The sequence below is a fragment of the Phycodurus eques genome, chromosome 14 (assembly GCF_024500275.1).
Source record: "Phycodurus eques isolate BA_2022a chromosome 14, UOR_Pequ_1.1, whole genome shotgun sequence".
NCBI classification, from domain to species: domain Eukaryota; kingdom Metazoa; phylum Chordata; class Actinopteri; order Syngnathiformes; family Syngnathidae; genus Phycodurus; species Phycodurus eques.
Window position 1 is genome coordinate 3523172 of NC_084538.1, and position 10328 is coordinate 3533499.

Sequence of the window (10328 nt, forward strand, 5' to 3'; positions counted from 1 at the left end):
AGTTTTTTTTTTACCGTAATGCTCACACTAAAGGCGCATTTATTCAAACGCAGAGGATACCAGGCGTCTGTCTATAAGGAGGACGTGTTCATGGGGGAGGATGATAATCATCATCATCATCATCATCATCATCATTATCATCATCATCATCATACGATCGACGCATGAGGAGTTTAAAAGCAGAAATTTCCTTTTTTTTGTTTGTGGTGAATTGAGTCAAAATGAGGTTGTTATTTTTATCTGCTTTCCGGTTACTGCTAATATTTTTTATTTAGGGGATTCTAGATTAATATGGATCAAGGATAAGAAATTTAGAGGCTAATTTGGGGAGGGGAAAAAAGTAACTTTTATTGCAAAGGTCTTAATTTGATGTTGTTTCATTGCAAAACTAGACAACTAAAAAAAAAAAACATTTAGTTAAAATGTTTTTTCGCATAACTTTAAAATTGTACATACGTGGGAAGTATATGCTTTGTGAATAAAAAATAATAACAGGTGAGTGTAGTAGAAATACAATCTCTTGAACTAACCCTTAACCTCGATATTAATATAGGTTATGATCATATTCTTAAAATATTATACATTAATTATTTTATACTTTTAAAAATATATATATACATGAATAGTTTGATGGAATCTTGATTTACTTTATGAGTATCATAAATTATTTAATATAAATATATAATTTGGATTAAAAAAACATTTAAGTAAAATATGAACAAATAAAATACAATCCCAAGATTATGAAGTGTCATAATGATGTTTTTTACTTTTAGAAAACATTTAAAAATATATTTATATATGAATATAGTCATTTTTATATATGTATCTATATTTTTTTACAATATTATTATTTTGAAAATGTACATATTTATAGCACATCTCTACCTTCAAGGTAGTGAAAGCGCTTTAAGGCCGTCTCCTCGTTCACCTGCAGACGACGCAGCATCAGGAGCGACTCGGTGTGCGGTGCCTTGCTCGAGGACACTCGGACATGGCTCACAGGGGCCGAGGATCGAACCCACAACCTTTGGGTGGCGAGACGACCACTCCACCGCCAGATCCACGTGCAAAGTGTTGTTTTTGTTTCCTTTGATGGAGACATTGCACAATTGAATTTGAAAAAAACGAGGCCACTGTCATCGATAGTTCAGACATTTGAAGAAAATGAGAGATTGTTGTCACATATACTAAGCAGCCAGTACTTGCCAGAAATTCCTGCTCCTCATTCAATGTTGCTGCTGGCCTCGTTGACCAGTTTTCTTCTTTTCATCCATTTTCGAAGGAGGTGCAGTTTTTTTTTATTTTATTTTTTTAGGTTTGTTGAATTGTAATTTTGAATGGAATCACGCCTCGGGAATTCTTCTTGTACCACTTTCCCGAAGAATACATTTGAACAATGAGATCCCTCTGACCGACCGTGGCTTGTGTGGTAAATGTGACTACAAAAACGTAATGAAAAGCCTACTAGAACATCTGAACTTGATTGGGCGTTAATCAGAGGCACTTTAACACATTCACTGCCATTGACGGCTTTACAAGTCAAATGTCCATGTTAACTGGGAGGGCTGGCAGTGAATTTAAATGTTGGCATTGGCATGTTCGCTCAATTCTGAACGGCGCCACATACCCAAGTTTTAAGCGGGGGAATAAACTCTTGGGCAAATAAACTGAGGCCAGGACTTTCCGCCGCCGACCTTTATCGTCCACGCTGACATCGACGGCCGCCTCGAAACAATCACAAAGCCGCGTCGCGATTGACGTGACGCTGATTTGAGCACTGCGAGCCATCTTGGCTCATTCTAAATCAACACGGCCTTCCGTTCGTTTTTTTCAACAACAAAAATTCTTGCCATATTGAAATGAAATGACGAGAGAATAGCTCTCGTCACGACTCGTCTAATTCAAGATTTTGCAAATGCGCGCACAAATTTAAGAAACACAACTGCTTTGTGCGTTTAAAAATGGCGGGGGGGGTGGGGGGTGGGGGGGGGGAATCTAATACACATATGGTTCATGCATTGAAAAATAAAAATAAACACAAATAAGATATATATAAAAATACAAGTACAAATAAAAATACACTTCTTGTTAATGCTTTATGAAAAATGTACGCATATAAAATGAAAAAATTATCAAATTGAAAAAATTGAATAAAGACACACTAAAACTAAACCTCAAACATAAAATGAATTGAACTAAAATAAAATACATGAAAATGAATGAAAACAAATACACCTCATCCATGCAATACAAATAAAAATAAAAGTAGATATGAAAGTCAAAAGATAGTTCATGCATTTAAAAAACATTATACAAAATGGAACTCACAAAGATAAATCCAAAATAAAAACAAAATAAAAGTAAAAATACAATATATTCAAATAAAAATAAATAAGAACTAAAATACAAATATCATCCATGTAACAAAAAGTTCATGCATCTCAAAAATAGTCTCAAAAAAAAACATACATCTCTGATGCATGCATTAAAACAACAACAAAACAAAAATGCACCCTACATTTATGTCAGACTATAATCGATGCAAATAAAACCAAAGTCATTCATTGGGGAAATGTGGAGAAATTATTGCACAACAGAAGGGAAACAACCTGGGTGTGTCTTCATCCTTTTTTTTTTTCTAACCTTCCACCACGTTCAGTGGAAATTGGATAAATGAGCCTACTAACTCACACAAACAGTGACAAAAGCATTATCTTTCTGACAGAGACAATAAACAGACTAATAATCATAAAAAAACATCCACAGTGAGCTGAACAAGTCAATTCATCCATCAAGCTCTTTTTCCTCACTTGCTTTTCGAGCCAAATAGACTCATTGCCCCGCACTTGAGGATTTTTTTTCTTCTGGCAAACACAAGCGCACATTCCGGCGGCTGCGCCAAGCAAATAGCCACCGGTGTAAGTCCGAGGCCCCGAGAAGACGAGGGGGGGGGGGAGCGCCTGTCAGGAAGTACGAAATGAAATTCCACTCAGTGCAATGATCATCGTCAGCTGACATATCAAAAAAATATATATATTTGAAAAACTCAACGTAAGGTCATGTACGGTTAAGTGCTAACAAGGAAAGCCTCGTGTTTGGTCCCGGAAAGAACGGACAGAGCAATCCAACATCCAAGTACAATAATAATCACAAACATCATAATAATATGTTTAAAGTAGCACGTTTCCAGCAGAAAACCACATAATGGGTACAAGGTGGTGGGTTTATACATTAGTTGATAAGTTGGGGAGTCGGTAGGGACATTGGCTGGTTGATAGGTTATACATTGCTAGGTAGTTTTACAAACGTTGCTCGGTACTTTGCTCGATAGGCAGGCTCGTATTGTATCACATCGGTAGGTTTATATTGTAGGTGGATAGTTTTATATTGCATGTAGGTATGTAGGTTTGTGGAAAGAGGTGCTGGCTGATAGGCAGGTAGGTAGGTAACATTCATATTCACTGCCAGCCCTCCCAGTTAACATAGATATTTGACTTCTAAAGCCGTCAATGGCAGTGAATGTGTTAACTCGTTCACTGCCATGGACAAGAAATATTTGTCAACTCGAATCCAACCGTCTGCTGCCACCGACGGATATAATCGTCAATTACGTTTTTCAACTGGAAGAGGGTCTCGCCCAGCTTGTCTGTGAAATTCAAGCTTGTACGTAACTGCGATGATGAAAAAATGCCAGTAGATGGCAGCGTTGCGTCGCTTTGCATGTGAGCTCAGCACATTTTTTTGAGTTGAAGAAACAGATTAGGGACTGAAACTCGAACCTGTCGCGCGTCGGTTATGAGAGAGAGAAATGCAAACGAAGTCGGGCCTGACACTCGAACAGAGTATGTGTATGCGTGGTATACACGCAATGTGTGTCCAGGCAGGTAGTAGGACGAAGGTGTGCCGCAATCGTGAGAAAAGATGACGCAGTTCACGCAGTGAATGGCAATCGCCATGTGAAGAAAAAAAAAAAAACACAACAGCTGTCGGCAGCTGACGTGTCGATGTCCTTGTATGTAGTCATTGTATGTCATTCTTTTAAAACACCACAACCAGCTTTTTGCTTCCATGACGTTGGGGGATTCCGCAGCCTCTGCTGCGGATGAGCTACGCGGCCGCTGAAAGGCCGCCCATGTCGACCAACATTTTCCATCGGCGCTCACACACACACCACACACACACACACACACACAGAGAGAGGATGATCCCAGCAGATAAATGGAAGCAGATGAGATGGGGAAGGGCCCCAAAAGTGGCTGTCACAAACTCTGACTGTAAATCTGGGGGCGCCCCCCCCCCCCCCCCCGAGCCTCGCCCCCGACTCGTCCAGTGACGTAGTGGCAATGTGAAACAGTGGTGGCAATATTACTCATGGAGTACTCTGTACTTAAGTACAGATACGTGTGTAAAAAGACGGGTAAAAGTAGGACTCCGTCAGCGAAAGTAAAAATGTAAAACCTCTGATAGAGTGGAGCCTTGCGATAACGAGTGACCCGGCTTTCCCCGAGTTCAAGCCATTTTGTTTTTGTTTTTCTTTTTGTTTTTGCTTCGACTCACTTCAAAACAATCAGCAGTAGTGATCAAGTTTTCCAAAAAGTTTTTTTTACAGCCACTCCCAGTTGACCTTGACTGTCAAACTGAACGTAAAACAAAAAAAAAAACAATCACACCTTGTGTAGTTAAAACAACCACATAGTTTCGTCTTTAAGTCAGTTAGCTTCATGCTCAAGCTAAATAGCATCTATGTTGCGGCGCTCTCACCCTTTAGCGAGGATTTAACACAAACAGTGCGGCAACACACATAGACAGACACTTTGACAAGACTCACATACATTCTTTATCCTCAGCGTAGAACGACGAATGTTAGTCCTGTACTGATGAGCTGATAGAGGAGTTAGGACGTCTCACTGAACAGTATATCCGACTGTCTTCTACTGCCTCCAGGTGGCCAAGGTGGGCGCACCTCGCATTCAATCGATGCAATGTGACCAAAAACTGTACGTTTTTATAACGTATGATGTTATGATGTGCTATTTTGTCCCCAAAGTATTTGAACTTGGTTACTGCCCGTCACTGATGACAGATAAGGTCTCGTGCTGAGCAGGAGGGCAAGCGGCGCTTGGGGAGGCAGGTCTCGGCACTGAACGGCAACGAGCGCCAGATGTTTACCAGCCGGCCAGCTGCTTTCCCTCGCTCGCGCTCGCTCTTCGCCGACCGTCTTTCGACTTGAAAGCCGCCCGCTTCCCTGTAATCAGCGGAGTCGCTTTCAACTAAAGGGAACACCGCCTGCAGTGGAAATATCCGTTTTTGTTTTTTCATAATCCACAAAACGCCAAGGTCATCGGTGTCATTTGGAGAAAAATCTACAAAAGTTGTCTCAATATTTTAATTTAAAAAAAAAAATTGGATTAGATTAAATTGTATCATTTGAGGGTTTTCCAAAAATCCAACCCCAAAATCGGTGCCCATGCAAAAATGTTGAAACTATTATTTTAATATGATCAATTATTATTGTTTTTATTATTGTCCAATCAAATGTGGACGTTTAAACCTTGATTTGCAAATAAATAAATGTCAAAACATTGCATCATGAGAATTTGGGGCAAAAAATGTCTTGCAATTACCCCCAAAAAAATTCTAAAAATGTGGATGTAATTTTTTTTAACTATAAAAATATATTTAAGTTAAATATAAATACCTCTCAAGACTGATTTTTTTTTCATATTTTTGCAAAACAAATTGATAAAAAATTTTTTTTCAAAATTTGGAAATCCTGTGGCTCAAATTAACTCGATTGATTTACTATAACGTTAAACAAAGGTCATTGCTGCAGGTCTGACAAGAAAAAAAAAAAAAAACTCCAGAGGTTGTGGAAAGAACGCAAATAATAATAATAATAATAATAATAAATCACCAAAAGTGCGAGAAAAATAATGTAGCTGCGCAAAGATTTAAAAAAAAAATTGTTTTGGAGAAAATCCCTCGTCTTAAAAAAATGTGGACTTTGTTTTGCAAAATCCGGCGCACTATTTTCTAATCTAATCTAATATATTTTAAAACATTCACCAAAATGTTTGAATTTTGACATTTTTACATGAAAAGTTATTTTTTTAAAAAAAGAACAATTTTTAAGTCAAACAAACAAACAAGTCAAACAAAAAGTTTGAAAATGTGGGGGAAATTTTGAGTAATTTTTGAGTAAGAAACAAAAAAACCCAAAACAAAACAAACAAACAAACCAAAAAAGGCTGCTTCAGTTTCCCAGCGAGCCCGCAAATTTTCTCGTGTCCGTCGGGTCCGATTTTTCAAGTTGAAAGTCAGCGGCCTCCCCCGCAATCAACTAAATGGAACGCGCCACTACGACGTCGACGTGTATATTTTTCCAGCCCGCAGAAAGACAGGTCGCCGCCGCCGTTTTCCACTTAATTCCATCGCCGAATCCTCGTTGGCTCGCGCGCGTGCCTGTTGTGTCTACGAGGGGCCGGGATGCAGGACCGCCGGGTGATGGGCGATAATACGCTCGTCCGTGAGCGAGGTGACGATGGTATTTTCCCTTCAAACGAGTCGAGCAAGAGCGGGCACGTCTCTTTTTGGCTTTTTTGTCAAGCTCTCTCGACCCCGACTTTGGCCTTTTTCCGACCGCGGAGCTTCACCTGTTGCTCCCGTGAATTCATGGAAAGATGATGACGATGATGTCATTATTTGCCCTCGTTTGCGCATTGAGTGAGGAACATGCAAAAAAATAATCAGAATAAATTGGGGGGAATGACACTATAGGTTTATAAATAAGTCTGAAGTATGTTATTAGCGTTCACGCATCTATTCAGTGAGAAATTAAGTCAGTTTAATTGTAAAATAGCTGGGGGGGGGGGGGGGAGAATACATAAATGAGTACTAGATAAATATAAAGATTAAATTAAAAAAATCAAAATGAGGACAAATAAATAAATGGAAGGTTTATCATGAGGAGTCGCGCATGACTGGGTGAGAAATTATGTGCGCTTGAAAAATTGTAAAATTGAAAAACCGGTAAAAACAAACAAAAGAATCGATGTATAAATTGGAAGGTAGCCACTAGTGAGAAATTAAGTGCGGTTAACTATAAACAGAAAATTCAAACAAATATAATGAAAAACCAAAAGTAAAAAAAAAAAAAAAAAATGTTTTTTAGTAAAAACTAAATTTGACCCTTTTATTATAAAAAAAGACAAAATATAAAAAAAGAAATATTTTCAATAATAAATAAGTTGTTTTTAAATAAAAAAAAAAACAAAATCAAACGATTTATTTCCCGCTTAATTTCTCAGTGAATAACACATGACTCTTCATACGAGATGAATCACCCAAAAATTCCCTCTTAGAATTGCACTAAATGGCATCATCCATAACAGACACACAAAAAAAAAAATGCCCATCTGCACCCCGAGGGCAGAATGTTCTCGGTTGGCTCATCGCTGGGTGTGTTTGACACCAGGAAGCGGGAAAATGTGATGACTGTGTGGGGAGGACAAGAAACAATGTGCCACGCTTACTACTTCCTGTGTTGGCGGTTGGGCAAGTTTGCCACGGCAACAGCCGGATATGCCAGTATGGAGTTACTTCATCGCATACGCGCTCAGTCATTTGTTTTCCTATTAAAGGAATTACCTTACAAGGGGGGGGGGCCAAAAAAAAAAAAAAAAATCTCCAAAAATATTATTATTAAATAATGTTCTCAGAAATTTGAGAAATGAATTGTTATGCTGGGAGAAAAAAAAAATTTAAAAGAAGAAAAAAAGTATTCGATATTTAGAAAATATAAAATGAGGGCAAAACCCATTGTGTTGAAAAACAATTATAAAAAATATTTGAATATTTTCACCTAAAGTGCAAAGCTATTTTGCAAAAAGAATAATTGAGGAAAATGTCACAAAAATGTAGATGTACAAATGAAAATCAGTGAAAGCTTGAAGAAAAATATGTACGCCAAAAATTTGAAAAAAGATATTTGGAGAAAAATCTCAAGTTGTTTCAAAAAAAAAGGGTGATTTTGCAAAGAAAAAAGTCACAAAACATCAAGTAGTGAAAAAAAAAATTACCACAGTTTTTCACAAAAAATAAATCTCTCAATTCTACAAAAAAGGCTAAAATATCAAGAAAAATCCTCCAAACTTTTAATTTTTGTAATATCACTTCTAAATCATGCAAACATTTTGAAAACGGGTGGCTGTCATTGAAACGACTGCTTGCAACACAAGATGCTAAAGCGGGCAGAAATGTCTAATTTATTTTTATATTTATAATACAGTGGTGCCTTGAGCTATTTTGTAACTATTCAAACTTTTGTATTTAAAAAAAATAAGAATAACAGCACTCTATAAAACTGTACTTATAAAATCAGACTAATAACAGTTAAATAGAATGCAAAGAATTAAGCAGTTTGCGCATCATGATTTAATGATTCCCTCTGGTCTGCCCACTTTGGCCACCAGGGGCAGTGTAACACAGTCATGCAGATACAAAGAGTAGTTGAACAACTACTGTGACTTGTTTAGCTGCTGTAATATTACTTGTGTCTCGCAGTGGATAAAGAATATTGTGACTATTGTGACATTGTCCGTCTGCGTGTATTGCTCCACCGTTTGTGTTCAAATATCAGCTTCATAAAGGGCTATACAACCGCAACTATTCATGCTAAACGTTGGCCCGTCAGTGGCTTTTTTACATTACGTGTTAGCATGAAGGTAGCGGGGTCAAAGCAAAAAAAAAAAAAAAAAAAAAACAGCCGAATGACAGCTCGTATCTAAAAAAAAAAAACAACGTCGTAAATCGGGTCACTCGTATCGGAAGGCACAGCTGTATCTATATTCACCCCGTCTGCGCAAACACAGTCATCTGGTTCTTTACTTTTTGTGCTTTTGCTCTCCTCTTCTTTTAAAAAAAATAAAAAATAAAAAAATATGATTCTTGAATCTTCATTTGAGCGTTTCAAGTTTCAGACCAAAGCAGTCGATGGCAGTCGACGGGACATCGGAAATTAACAGGGAAACAAAGCAAAGGGAAACGTGCTAACTGCACTAAAATCCCGAATCTGAGGAAGCTCGTCCCAAAATAAAAGCTCGCCCACTTCCTCTCACAGTAGTTTCACAATAAAAGTCATGGCATGGCATGGCTTTTCATGTTGTGGATGAACAGGCATGTTTGCAGTGTGTGTTGGTAGTCGGAGTGATTGGCGGTTACAAACACACACTGGACATAATTGAACCCGAGCCACACAGTGGCATCGTAATGCAGAGGGTGTCAAAAAAAAAAAAAAAGACATTTACAATGGCTTCTTGTGACGACTCTTATTATAGTAATAAAAGTAAAGATTTCTTTGGCAATAAAAACAAATAAAATTAAAAAAATAATAATAACGGCATCATTGGCAAAACTGCTTATGTGTAAGGTGGAACCTCTGAATTACGAGAGTAAAACGTTTTGAAACAACAGTATACCTTGACCAAACCTTTTGAGAAAAATCTCTAAAATCGGGCAAATGTTTGGAAAACATTTCTCAAGTCTCATGGAACTATTTAAAATTTTAATTTTAACATTTGAAATTTTGTAAAGGTTTTCTGGGGGCAAAAAAAAATAAATGCTGAAATCATGCAAAATTGTGAAAAAATACAAACAAAAATAATAATCAAGAAAAACCTCAATTTTCAAAATTGTTTACATTGTTGCAAACATTTTCAGGAAAATTTTAGAAGTTTCACTAACAATTGCGACTTTTCTAGAAACATCTCTGGTTATGCAAAATTGTAAAAAAAAAAAAAAAAAAAAATGTTCATCCAAACATTTGATGAAAAATGTTTTTTTTTTTTTTTTACTTAATAAAAAATTCATGGAAAAAAATTTGTCATGCAAAAAAAAAAAAAAAATCACAGACTCTCTCGAAAAATCATGCAAAAAAATAAAAATTGCAAAAATTGTCTCAACTCATGCAAAAAAGGCTTTGCAAGCGGACATCACTCGATTGCTAAGTTTAGCTGCGTCTTATGTCAAAAAACTGACATTCCATTGGCGAGTAACTTCCTTTGCCGCTCAAGTGAATGTTAAAATGTTACTCCGACATTATCTGTACCATTAAAACTTTTATGACGACAACATTTGACCCTGATCATTTCTGTCCATTATTTCCAATGAGAAAAAATTGTTTTTCAGGAAGTTCCACTGTATCGTCGCATATGTTTTCCAGTTTTGGGTGAATCGACCCACAGTGTTTTGTTCTTGATTGCATAATCACAACAACATACATGTGTTATTTGCGTTAATAATAATACAAACGTCACCAGGTGGGAAAG